Raw genomic sequence first — 14,336 nt, forward strand, 5'->3', positions numbered from 1 at the left:
ACAGAAAATGAGTCTACCCAAAAGAGCACTGAAGCTGCTATCAAGAATTTGGAGATTCAGATGGGGCAGATCACCAAGCAGGTGGAAGAAAGGCCAAATAGAAATTTTGGGGCTAATACTGAGGTTAACCCCAGAGAAGAATGCAAGGTGGTAGAGAGTGCTAAAAATGAGATAGTTGAGTTAGACAAAGGGAAACAAAGAGAAAAGAGAAATAGAAGCAAAAATACTTCTCCTTTTCCAATACATCAGGGAAACAACTGGATTTCACAGAATTATTCAAGATGGTGGATAATGATGCACCTTGGGAGCAGATTCTACAACAAATTACGGTTTACACTAAATCTGATGAAGACGTCTCTACAAAGAAAAGACGTAGAGATGATGAGGCAAAGAAGTGTAAAACTGTTAAAAAGGAGCCATTCCCTCCAAAAGCAACAGATCCAGGAGGCTTTTCTATCCCTTGTACCATAGGGAAGAAAAGGATTAAAAAAGCTCTTCTTGATTTAGGTTCAAGTGTTAACTTGATACCTTACTCTTTACTGGAGCAAATCGGCGATGTTAATATGAAACCTGTAAAGGTTAATTTAGTAATGGCCGATGGATCTTCAAAGGAACCATGTGGGATTGCAGAGGACATCATAGTTTGTGTTGGAAAACTCCAGTTCTTGGCAGACTTTGTGGTGATGAAGATGGAGACAGAAAAGATACCTATCATTCTTGGAAGACCGTTTATGAAAACGGCCAAAGCTATCATTGATGTAAACGAAGGTATAGTGGTGCTCCAGGACCGAGAGGAGAGAGTTGTTGTAGATGTCTTTAAAGATGAGACGCAAACACAGGAGGAAGAAGCTAGTTATAAAGCTGCATTTCAAGATGCACACATGACTAGCCATAAAGATGAAAAGCCCAAGGTTACAGGTAACCATTGTTTGTTGTTTCAGGTGCATAAAGGAGAACAGATTGGAAGAGGAGGAAAAGTTCCTGATGACTGGAATAAAGGAAGACCCCAACTTGGTACACCTGTGAGAATCAAAAACAAGTTGTGGGTTGTGAAAGGCTATAAAGAGAAGGAGATGATAGAGATAGAGTCTCCACATTCTAGAAAAATCAAAGCAGTACACAGGAAACAACTGATGAGTTGGTGGGACAAGAACATCAACTATGAAGAAGGAATTTGAACTTTACTGGGTCAAGCTAATGACGTTAAAAGAGCGCTTGCTGGGAGGCAACCCAGTGATTTAAAAACTTTTGATTTTGTTTTGTAACTTTTAATTTGTGGACATTATTTTTAAATACTTTATTGGATATAGCATCTACTGAAGGATGCTAGGTGGTTAAGTATCTACTGAAGGATACTAAGTTTGTAACACCTACTGATGGGTGTTGGTGAGAAAATTTTGCACCTACTGATGGGTGTTGGTAAGTTTGTAACACCTACTGATGGGTGTTGGTAAGATTGTAACACCTACTGATGGGTGTTGGTGGATTTTGGGTCAGGCTCGTGACGTTAAACAAGCGCTACCTGGGAGGCAACCCAGTTGATTGAATGTTTCTGTTTGTTCATTTTAGTTGCATAATAGGTTTTGCATAAGTATTCTGAAGATTGAATTGCAAGGAACCAGTGAGGGGCATGTTTAGGAGGCACATAGTTTAAGAAAAGAAGGAGAAGAACACTTCACGAAAGTGCCGTTGAGCGATACTATCGCAGAGTGGGTTTAGTTTCCCCTTAGCGGGACCCGAGCCCATTAGGGTATTTTTATACCCTAAGCTGCGCATAAGCTTCTATTTTCAGGCTCTTCTCTGCACACTCACTCACACATACCTTTTCCAAGGTTCTCCACATCTTTTCCCTCTTCCCTCTTGAGAAAATCTCTCTTTCACTCACTTGCTCACTAGGTTTGCATCTAAGTTTGGGGTTGGGAGAGAGCATCATTGAAGGGGATGATTTCTTCATTGTGGTACTAATGCTTAACAATGTATCTTTTGGTTTTGTGAATTATGTTTGATGCAGGGATGGCCTCCTCATCAGGCAAAGAGAATCAAGACTATAAGATCCAAGAAGAAGGAGGATACAGAGGACAACTCAGATCGAGGAGGAGCTGAGATAGCATTTACTGATGAATGCTATCATGAACTTATGTTTTTGTTGGTTTAAGTGTTCTGAACTTAAGGTTGATGTACTCTATTGGAAACCTGGTTTGTTATGATCGTTTGCTATTGATTGTGATTGCGTGATAAGTAATGCTTGATGATGATTATTGATTGATTGATGTTGAGATAGATGTGCACATTAAATGCTTATACAGGTGATTCACAAGCTTTGTGAACAAATGCAGGATATTATGATTGTGATTGTGAGATTAAGCAGGATGTGTATGTCAAATGTGAATGAGCCTATTTGTGAGGTTTTGAGCTCCAGAGTTTTTATTGATTGAATGCTATTACTTTGAAAGCATGAATGATTTTGCCCAGGTTTTCTATGATTGAATCAATTGCTTTTGCATCATATGATCAAGGCCGTTTGTTGGAACCCTTTTTATTGGCCAAATTCATGAAGTTAGCCCACTAAAAGAGAACACTTTGTGTTCTATCCTTTGAACCCTTAGCCTTGAACATAAATTGAAAACCCTTGTTGAAAAGCTTTACCTTGAGTTAAGTAGAAAATCTTTTGTGGTATTGTTAAATGTTCAAGTTTGGGGTTGTTGGGAAAGCATGAAAAAGAAAAAGGAAAAGCATTGAGCTAAAAGTTAAGAATAAGAATGTGAAAAGAAAAGAAAAAGAGAAAGAAAAGAAAAGAAAAAGCAAAGCTCAATGTAAAGACAAGTTGGGAAAAATAAGAATAATTGTGTTGTTATGATTCTCTTAACTCAAGGATTTTGTGATCCAGAAAAACCAATTTTCTTGATTAGCCCAGCCACGTTATAAGCCATTGAAAAGTCCTTGTGATGATGCATGCTTGTAAATGTTTTGATTGTGGTTAAATGAAAGGCAAAGTTGATTCATGTGATTGTGGTAGTGGAGTGAATGAGTGATTACCTCTTATACACTTGTGTGTGAGTGAAACACTTTACCTGGTGAGGAAGTATTCCATGAGCACATGAACATCCATGCTTAATTGATTGATCATTCATGAAAAATAGCATTTGTTTGATATTAACTGACTTTGTGAACACTAAAGCATGTGCACATCTTGATTGAAATCTTGGTCAAAAGTTTGATTGAAGTCTTTGCTTATCTTGAAAAGAAATTTTTGAATGAGTGAACCATCATATGAATTGGTAGAAGATTGAGTTACATCTTGTTTGCTTGAGGACAAGCAAAGTTCTAAGTTTGGGGTTGTGATAACAGTTGAAAAACTGTTATTTTCATGCTTGAAATTGATACTAAAAGCAACCTTTAACACTTAGAAACTAGCTTGAAATCATGCTTTTATTCATATTTTCAGAAATAAGAGAGCTGGACAGGTTTATGCTTGATTTCAGTGTTTTTGTGCAGGTTTTAAGGTGAATTTGGTGAAAGAAGTGAAGAAGGAGAGAGATGAAATCAAAAAGACATCAAAAAGTGCAAAAGGAGAAGCCGCAACTGCCGCTCAGCGGCAGAGTTTACCGCTGAGCGGCACTCAGAAGCTCACGGGGGATCCGCTGAGGGGCAAAATGGCCGCTGAGGGGAAGAAACCAACTCACGCACTTACCGCTGAGCGGTACTTTACCGCTGAGCGGCACACTTATGGGCTTGGGCCTAAATTTTCTGTAATTTTAGAATAGTATATAAGCTTTAGGACGTCCTAGGGTTTGTATTTGGCAGAAACGAACAAACACTCTCTCTTCCACCCTTTGAAGGAGGATCTTGGATGCTCAGGCTACCTCTTCACCTTTCTAGGGTTTTATCTTTCATTCTTTCATTATTATTCATCTAGTTTCACCATGAATATGGTGAACTAAACCTTGTATTGTTGTTGGGGAATCAATGTAGTCTTGTGAAACTCTCATATATGGAATTTGTTTTTACATCTTATATTTAAGACCTATGCTTTCTTTCATCATTAGTTAGGGTTTTTTCTCTTTGCTCAATGCTTGCTTTGTTTAACTGATTCAATGCATGATTATTGATTTTGTCGATACGGGAACGTACGGGGAAGTCTAGATCCGGGGAATTTCTCCCAATAGTATATTGGTTGCCGTTAAGCTCCTGCACTAAAAGAACTAATTATTAGGAATGCTAGGAATCGTGTGAACTCGTAATTAGGGATAGGCCTTCTTGCAAGGTAATTTAGAGAGTGACATTAACAATGATGAAAAGAATGTTGAATTCCTAAAGTATATGAGAGTGGATAAGATGAAATTGATAACCCCAACAACATACTCATCCATATATTCCATTGAAGTGTTTGTATTTTGTTTTAGCCATTGATCAAATTCATGCATACATGTTTATTTTCTAGGGTTTTATCTTTCATTCTTTCATTATTGTTCATCTAGGTTCACCATGAATATGGTGAACTAAACCTTGTATGTTGTTGGGGAATCAATGTAGTCTTGTGAAACTCTCATATATGGAATTTGTTTTCACATCTTATATTTAAGACCTATGCTTTCTTTCATCATTAGTTAGGGTTTTTCCTCTTTGCTCAATGCTTGCTTTGTTTAACTCATTCAATGCATGATTATTGATTTTGTCGATACGGGAAGGTACGGGGAAGTCTAGATCCGGGGAATTTCTCCCAATAGTATATTGGTTGCCGTTAAGCTCCTGCACTAAAAGAACTAATTATTAGGAATGCTAGGAATCGTGTGAACTCGTAATTAGGGATAGGCCTTCTTGCAAGGTAATTTAGAGAGTGACATTAACAATGATGAAAAGAATGTTGAATTCCTAAAGTATATGAGAGTGGATAAGATGAAATTGATAACCCCAACAACATACTCATCCATATATTCCATTGAAGTGTTTGTACTTTGTTTTAGCCATTGATCAAATTCATGCATACATGTTTATTTTCTATTTTGCATATTAAACTCCACTTATTTCATTCTTAAGCCTTAAATAATCAACAAATCACATAACTAAACTAGGCCGTGAGTCCTTTGGGAGAATGATACTTGGTCTTACCGAGTTTATTACTTGAAACGATTCGGTCACACTTGCCGATTGTTCAACAAGTTTGTGGCGCCGTTTTTCGGTGTTCATAAATTTGTCATCAATTGGCTATCACTTGGCCAATGTTAATGGTCATATTTTTGGGCACACAGTAGGGGAGAAGTGCCTTACTAACAGTGATGTTTGAAACATGAGAACACGACTGAATGTTGGCATGAGATAATGCCATCCAATACTTTGCAAATGGAGTCAAATCAGTCCTCCTAATGTTAACCACTGCATCATTTATGTTCCTTTGGAAGTGTCCTCCAGGTACACATAGAACACTCTCCATATCATCAAAATTAGTGTCTTCCTCCATATAGAGAGCAAACTGGCATTGCTCATCAACCCATTCAGTACCCAAAAAGTTGTTCATAGAGTCAGGATCATACCTAATAGCGTGGCCTCTAACATAGCTTAGGTAATCCTCAGCCGGATAATCACCCAAATTCCTTTACCACTGGTATATTGGCTGGTGTAGGGTATGTGGCTAGCCTCCCATTTCTTCCCATCAGTTGCTCTCCAAACTGAGGAGCAAAGTTAGGTTCATTCCAGCTTTCCTTTCCATCAAGAGCCTCCTATCTTGAACAATCTTAAAGTGTTTTTCATGCTTGCGAGATAGGAGCCTGCTAAAATGGGTGTGTTCTGGTTCCTTGTCTTTCCTCTTAGAAGATGTAGTCTTCAATCTTTTGCCTGAAGAGGATGTCATTCCTACATCAAACACAAATCACAAAACCATAGGACATGTTGTTAATCATTAGTAAATCACAAAAAACATCCCAAATCCATGCTAAACCACTGCTGAGGGTCAAAATAACCCCTCAGCGTAACCAGTGCACCAAACCAGCAAGAATAAGGAGCAAAAAACCAAGTCTGTCAGAATCGTACTTAGGGGAAATTTGCGTTGAGCAGCGATTCTACAGATTTTGTAAAATCCCTTTTTAAAACTTCCTCACTCCACCCACATGCAATCTTCTTACTTCCAGACCAAAATTAAGTAGTTTAATCGGTTCAAACATCAATTAATTCCTCAAATCATGCATAGAAATCAAAATCTCCTAAAGAATCGTGCTTCAACAACCATATTCATACCAATTCATGCTTTCAAGAACTCTAGAATGAAAATTTGCTTGACTTACTTGGGTGGAGATGCTAGATAAATGCAAAGTGCTCTAAGAATATAAAGAACTCAGCCCCAACAACAATGCTCTCTCCAAACCTCAAACTTAGATGGAAAACTAGTGATAAAGTGAGTTGAAGAGAGGTTTTGTAAGTGAGAATGAAGGGAAAGGTGTAGATAACTCTTAGGAAAGTGTTTAGGAGTGTGTGGGAGGAAGGAAATATGAAAATAAAGGCCAAATCGCGTCCTAGGGTGTAAAAATTCCCTAATGGGCTCAGGTTCCGCTAAGGAAAACCTTAAAAGCCCAATCTGCAGTGATACTGCTTAGTGAAAATTTCCGCTGAGTGGCACTTGTGTGATTTGCTTTCTTTCTTCCTAGCTTTCCCTAGGTGCCTTCTACTCATGCCACTCACTCACTCCATGCATTTAATTTCTTAGATCACTCATACATTCAATCCCTATCATGCAACTAAAGCATAATCAAAACAAACAATAAAGATAAAGTCAATCAACTGGGTTGCCTCCCAGGTAGCGCTTGTTTAACGTCACGAGCCTGACCCAAAATCCTCCAACACCCTTCAGTAGATGTAAATCTTTCTTACCAACACTCCTCAGTAGGTGTATACAAACATAGTATCCTTCAGTAGATACTCTTCCGCTTAACATCCATCAATAGATGTAAACTCTGTAACAAACTTATAACCAAAAAAAAAAATACAGACAGTTCAAATATACATCACCAAACCAAAACTTAAAAGTTCTTAAATCACTGGGTTGCCTCCCAGCAAGCGCTCTTTTAGCGTCACTAGCTTGACCCAATAAAGGTCAAGTTCCATCTTCTTTTTTTCTTCTTTCTACTGTAGTTCTTGAGAAATTTGATCAAACCAGGAACCTGTTGCAATGTCTCAATCATAGGAACTTTAATCTCCAATTTCTTGAATATTTCCATGAAGCGCTAAAATTCCTTCTCCTTCCTATGATACTTCTTTGGATAAGGAAGAGGTTTTTCATATGATTCTTTCTTTTTTTCTCTCGTCCTCTTTTTCTTACTTTTCTTCTCCCTCAATTTTCTCTTTTTCATTTCTCTTTTTTTCTTCTCTTCTCTGTTTCCACTCAACTTCTTTATTTTCACACACATTCTCTTTTTTTTCTTGTCTCTCAACCACTTCTTTTTCTTTCTCTTCATCTTTATCTTTCTCACTCAACCTTTCTGTTTCTTTTTCCTCTATCTTTTCCTCATCTCCCTCTATCTCTTCCTCATCAAAAATCTTGTCACTTTCAGTGATAATGGCTTGACCTTCCTCCCTAGGGATAACTTCAGTATTAAACTCAACATCTTTCAATCTCTCAATTATGTAACCAAAATGCATCTCCATCCGTTTACATGATTCTTCAATGCTTTTCTGAGTGGAGATGGACTCTTGCATAAATTGTTGAAAGACGTCATCCAACTTTGATAGAGAGCATTGTTGCTGCCATTGTTGTTGTGCTTAGTTCTCAAATTGTCCGACAGCTTGCCAAAATTTACTTTGATCCATGCTTGAATGAGGTTCCCACCAGTGGTTGAGATTACCTTGGAAGAATTGAGTACCCATATAGTTAAATTCTTGTCCGAATTGCATCCTGCACGCATTAGGCACAAAACCCTAGAAAAAATTTGTTAGCACAAAAAGATAAAAATGATGAAAAGATAAAAAATGAAAATATGAAAAAGATTAAAAGATGAAAAGATAGAAAGATAGAAATCAAGAAGATAGAATGATAGAAAAGATAAGCTAAAAAGATAACAAAATATATCAAAATAAAAGATAAAAATAAACAAAAAAGATAAAAAGATAAATAAAAATATTAAAAGATAAAAATCAAATCAAAGTTAATCAATAATCACACAAATAGACTAGTTAAACCATGAGTCCTCGGCAGCGGCGCCAAAAACTTGGTGAACAAATTTTTAATCCCGAAAAAGTAGTCAAAAACTTGTTAGACCCTCAGCAAGTGTAACCGAATCGTATCAAGTAATAAACCTGGTAAGACCAAGTATCGTTCTCCCAAAGGACTCACGGCCTAGACAGTTGTATGGTTTGTTGATTAGCTAAGACTTGTAAAACCAATTCATTATGATTTAGATGCAAATACTCAAAAGTAAATATCTATGCATGAATTGATCAATGGTAAGAAGAAACAAAACACGTGAATTGAAATATATTGATGATTATGTTGTTGGGGTTTATCAATTTCATCCTTATGTACTCTCATGTATTCAGGAATTCATCTTTCTTCATTAATTGTTAATGCCACTTTCTAAATTACCTTAACCCCATGTCTCGACGAAGAAAGCCTAATCATAATCACTAGTTTACAATGTCTTGTCTCCCTAGCAATTAATCATCCATTATATAGTGAACAGAAGCTTAAAGGCAACCAACCATCATACTCCTATGTCTAGGTTTATACTGTTATTGGGAGAGATTCCCCAGATCTAGATTTCCCATATGTGTCCATATCAACAAAATCAATGATCATGACATCGAATGAGTTAAACAATGCATGCTTTGAGCAAAGAGGAAAAACCCTAACAATTAATGAAAGAAAGCATGTATCTTAAAGAAGATTTTGAAGAACAAATTCCATACATGAGAGTTTCAAAAGGATTACATTGATTCCCCAACAACAATAAATGTTTAGTTCACCATATTCATGGTGAAACTAGATGAAATACAATGAAAGAGTGGAAGATAAAACCTTAGAAAGGTGAGAAAGGAGCTATGTAGCATCCAAAATCCTCCTCCAAGGGGTGAAAGAGTGTGTTTCTGCTTCATCCCAGCCAAAGATGATTGACCTAGGTTAACTAAAACCTTATATAATATTCTAAAAATTACAGAAAAGTGAGCCCAAGTCCATCAGAATGCCGCTCAGTGGTGAGTGCGTGTCCTCTATTCCACCCCTGAGCTGCACTTCTACCCCTCAACGGCATCATTGAGTCTTGAAGAACACCGCTCGGCAGTAATTTCTGCTGAGGGACACTTGGTTTTTCTCTTCTTGTGCACTTTTTGTGTCCTTTTCTGATTCCTTCTCTTTCCTACTTCTCCTATTTCATCAAATTCATCTCAAAAACCTGCAAAAACAAGGAAATCAAGCATAAAACCTTTCCAACTCTCTTATTTCTAAAAACATAAGCAAATGCATGATTCCAAACTAGTTTCTAGTCATAAAGGTTGTTTTTTATATCAATTTTAAGTATAAAAATAATAGTTTTTCAACTGTTATCAATAACCTCAACTCTCTTATTCACCAAACTAAAGCAAAAACATGAGTCAAAGCAAGTTTCTAAGTCAAAAAGGGTGCATTTAGCATCAAAATTACATCACATATAATGGTATTTTAAATCGTTAACACAACCCCAAACTTAGAACTTTACTTGTCCTCAAGCAAAACAATTTGTAACTTAACTTTTCAGAACAATCACTACAATGACTCAACCTTTTTCAAAAACTTTTTCTTCCAAGACAAGAGATCACTTTTATCAACTCAGCATAAAGATGTCAGTCAAGATGTGTAGATGTCTTAATTCAATTAAAATTAATGTGATGCTCATATGTTTCAACAGATGTTATTCTTAAGAATGATCAATCAACCAAGCAGAGATTCAATCAGAAATTCAGATAACTACTCTTCACTAAAGAAAGTGTTTCACTCAAGCATTCAAAAGTGTATCACTCAAGCACTCAAAAGTGTATCACTCAACTCACAGGTGTATAGTGAGGTGTTGGTGTTTTTAACTCTGCTATCACAATCTCACACAAATTAATTTTGCCTTTCATTTAACCAAAATCAAACATACTCACAAACATGTTTTCATCACAAGGGCTTTTCTTGGCTTGTAACTTGGTTGGGCTAAGAAGAAACATGATTTTTCAAGAATGCAAAATCCGTGAGTTAAGAGAGATATTTATGAATTTAACAATTATACAGGTTCTCTTTTCAAGATCTTTCCCAACATTTTTCCCTTGAAGTGAGCTTTTCTTTCTTTTCTTTTCATTTTTCTTTTCTTTTGATTTCTCTTTTTCTTTTTGCTTACTGCTTATATTTCTAGCAACCCCAAACTTGAACCTTTATCAATACCTCACAAATATTCTCAACTCAACTCAAGGTAAAGAATTTAAAACAGGGTTTTCAAAACATGCTTAAGGTCAAAGGTTCAAAGGATAGAACAAACTGTTCTCTTTTTATTTGGAAAACTTCATGAGTGGGCTAAAAATTTAAGGGATAACAAAAGATGGCCTTGATCATATGAAACCTGAAAACAAGTAGTTCAATCACAGAAATTTGGGCAAAATCATTCATGCTTCCAAAGTAATAACAATTATTCACAACAACTCTGAAGCCCAAAACTCACACAGGTAAACTCTCAAGTCCCAGAATTCAGGAAAACATCCTGCTTAGTATCTCAATTAAATTTTACCTCAAGCACCTGTTTCATTTTTTTTGAGCCATCACCTGTATATCAACACATCATGCGTCATCTCAACATCAATCAATACACTAGAATATCATAAAGCAATACTTATCATAAAACACAACATAGTTGAACCAAAGTAGTGAAGTTCATTCAAGTAAAGTACAATATGAAGTAAATAAATAAAAGAAAAAAATATATAACAGAAACAAAATACAGTCAATGAAAACAAATAAAATAAAAGCAGAAAAATAAAATAAAAATTTGTAAAACACTAGGTTGCCTCCCAACAAGCGCTTCTTTAACGTCATTAGCTTGACACCATCATCATCATCATAGCATCCATCAGTAACATCCATCAGTCGATGTCTAATCATTTAGCATCCATTAGTAGATGCTAATATTTCTTATCATCATTGGTATCCCTAAGTAGACACCAATCTTTCTCATCTTCATCGGCATCCATCAGTAGATGCCTAATCACCTAACATCCATCAGTAGATGTCTAGTTACTGTCCTCTTCCATAACAGCATCTATTAGTAGATGTTGTCATTCATCATCCTCATCATACCAACATCCATCAGCAGATGCTATCATTACTTCCATCAGAAGCAGCATTTAACCTAAGAAAAGAACAAACTCAAACAAAAAAAAATAAAAAAATAAAAAAATCAAGTCATCAAAACCACACAATTAAATCAACTAAAAAGGAAAAGTTCAGAAAAATGGGCTATCATTCATCGTGGCAGCATCCATCAATAGATGTTGTTATCTGAATCCTCTTAGCATCCCTAGTAGATGTTGTCCAGCATCCATCAGTAGATGTTGTCATTCCTGCAAAGGAAAATCAAATCCAGACCACACAAATAATCACTAAAAAAAATCAGAAATTGGGTTGCTTCCCAATAAGCGCTTGTTTAACGTCACGAGCCTACACCATTAAGCACAATCTGCATCTATGATGTCATGTTCCTTTTTCTTTCATCACACAACTTATTGCAACATCTTCTGTTCACCATCTTTGATATCTTTAACCACTTCAAGCACAGAGTCTTGATGAACATATCACTTGAAGGTCGGCGCTTAGTGCCCTTAATGGTTTGATGATCTTGTGCTCCTGGTACAAATTTTCGGATTTTATCCTGTAGACAATAAAGAACACTACATTAGAGATAAAAAAATAAAAAGATAAAGAGATAGAAAGATAAAAATATAAAAAATAAAAAGAAATAAAAAGATAAAAAAAATAAAAAGATAAAAAATAAAAAGATAAAGAGATAAAGAGATAGAAACATAAAAAGATGAAAAGATAAAAAAAATAAAAATAAAAAGATAAAAAGATAAAGAAAAATAAATAAAAAGAGAAAGAGATAAAAAATATAAAAAAATAAAAAAGATAAAAAAGATAAAAAGATGAAAAGTTTAATCGGTTAAGAATCACACAAATAGAAAAGTTGTTTTAAATGGAAAAGTTTGTTTTGAAATTTTTTTCTGAGTGGACTAAAGATGAGAACCAAAGAGATCAATATGATGTTAAGGCTAGAAATGTGATTGCATCATCCCTAACCATCGATGAATTTTTCAGGATTTCCCAATGTAAAACTGCTAAGGAAATGTGGGAGGTTCTTGAAGTCACACATGAAGGAATGAATGAAGTGAAAAGGGCCAGAAAGAATTCTCTCATACAAAAGTATGAGTTGTTCAGAATGAAAGCGGGAGAGACTATCTATTAAGTACAGAAACGATTCACACACATAGTTAATCACCTCATGGCTCTCGGGAAAGTGTTTGATAAAGAAGAAATAAACATAAGGATCCTGAAAAGCCTCAACAGAAGTTGGCAACTGAAAGTCACTCCCATATCTGAATCAAGAGAGTTAACCAGCATGACATGGCCACCTTATTTGGAAAACTCAGAGAACATGAAATGCAGCTTGGAAGGATAAAGGAGGAAGAAGAAATTGAAGAAAAGAAATTAATGGCTCTAAACACTAGTGCAAAAACAACGTATTACGTCGGTTATTTTTGACTTTTAACGACGAATTAGAGACCGACGTCATAGCGGGTAACGTAACTTTTACGTTGAATATCACGAGGCGACGTTAATAGGACAATTTCATGTCGATTATATTGAGATCTGCGTAAACCTAACATCGACATTGTGCAACAACGTGAGGTTACGTCAGTTAGTAAAGAGATTGACGTTCGATATTTGAATAAATATTTATATTTATAGTAAGATTTGTCATCTTATGTACGAGCGAAGTGACATAAACTTAACGTCGATGCGGAAGATAATGGACGTAATGTTCACGTCGAAGTTCAAAGAGGATGTCAATTTTTGAGTATTATTTGAATAAATATTTATATTTAAAGGAATATTTGACGTCAAGTATAAGGGGATGGACGTAAGGTTAACGTCGAATTTGTCTATATGGGACGTTACTGTCGATGTTTGAACGTCAAATGGTGTGTACTTCGACGTTACCTTCAAAGTTTTTTTTTTGGATTTGATTCGGTTTAGCTCATTCAAGCAAACCTAAAATACAGAAACCAGTTTTCTAATTCATATATATTCGCATAATTAATTAATTTAAACCATGGTATAATCAATTCATCAATTCCAATTAAATGGTAAAACTAAAAGATGCTAATGCTATCATCAAAACTTTAAAGAACCCAGCTTTCCACAGTATTCATCTATTCACAATAATCTATTAACAGTTTAAAAGCTGCACAAGTAAGCAAATGCTACTATCATGAAAGGAAAAACCTAAAGCTATAGCTATTTAAAATGTTTATTCAAATATCGTGCCCAATCCTCTCTTATCGTCGTTATTACTGAAGTGGACAATGGAGAGGTAATGCTGAACCGCTGCATAATCAAGGAAACTTTACTATTATATTCATTTTAATGTCAAAACTTTATTGATATTTGTAAGATTTTCAAATGTAAATTTTTACCTCAGTCCATTCCCCTCTGATTTATGCTCGGATTATTGCCTTCATCCATGACATGATGTAGTAGCCACATGCCCATGAATCATTCTGCTTATTACACTAAACATGTGAAAGAACTTAGTCGAATGTAATGCTTTAAATTTGACTACGAAAATTAAAGGTTAAAGATCAACGAATTCCAACCTTAGGATATATAATTTCAAGTTGTTGTCCTCTGGTCCTAGTCACAACTCTAAGTCTTAACCCCCAAAAATTGTTCTTAAGTTTTAATTGGTTAAGCAATTACATAACTTTTTAGTGTCGTGAGTCCTTTGGGAAATGATACTTGGTCTTACTGTTTTATATTACTTGATACGATTCAGTACACTTGTCGAAGTCTTAACACCAAGCTAGGTATGTTAATGCACCTATGTCTTTACCAAAGAATGAAATTTTCCTAGCTTGATTAAACATTTCATCAACATTAACTAACCTAGATGACCTATATGAACTATAACAAGACATCTTTGTTTTTAAAAGTTTTCTTAATCTAAAGGGTTAGAAGCTTCACTTAGACAATTCCCAGGTACGAGAGGTGAGTCATGAAGACTGCTTAAGTACCAAATCTTTCCTTGCCAGAAATGTCTTGGGTTACTAACTATTTACCCGTTAAACTAAAA

General features: G+C 35.6%; 1 pseudogene; it reads right to left on the reverse strand.

The window, feature by feature from the left end:
• Positions 1 to 7,233: 7,233 nt before the first annotated feature.
• Positions 7,234 to 8,580, reverse strand: LOC148200664 (uncharacterized; annotated as a pseudogene).
• Between the last annotated feature and the right edge of the window lie 5,756 nt (positions 8,581 to 14,336).

The sequence above is a fragment of the Vigna umbellata genome, chromosome 4 (genome assembly GCF_029865625.1).
Source record: "Vigna umbellata cultivar VRB3 chromosome 4, Vumbellata_1.0, whole genome shotgun sequence".
Lineage (NCBI taxonomy): Eukaryota > Viridiplantae > Streptophyta > Magnoliopsida > Fabales > Fabaceae > Vigna > Vigna umbellata.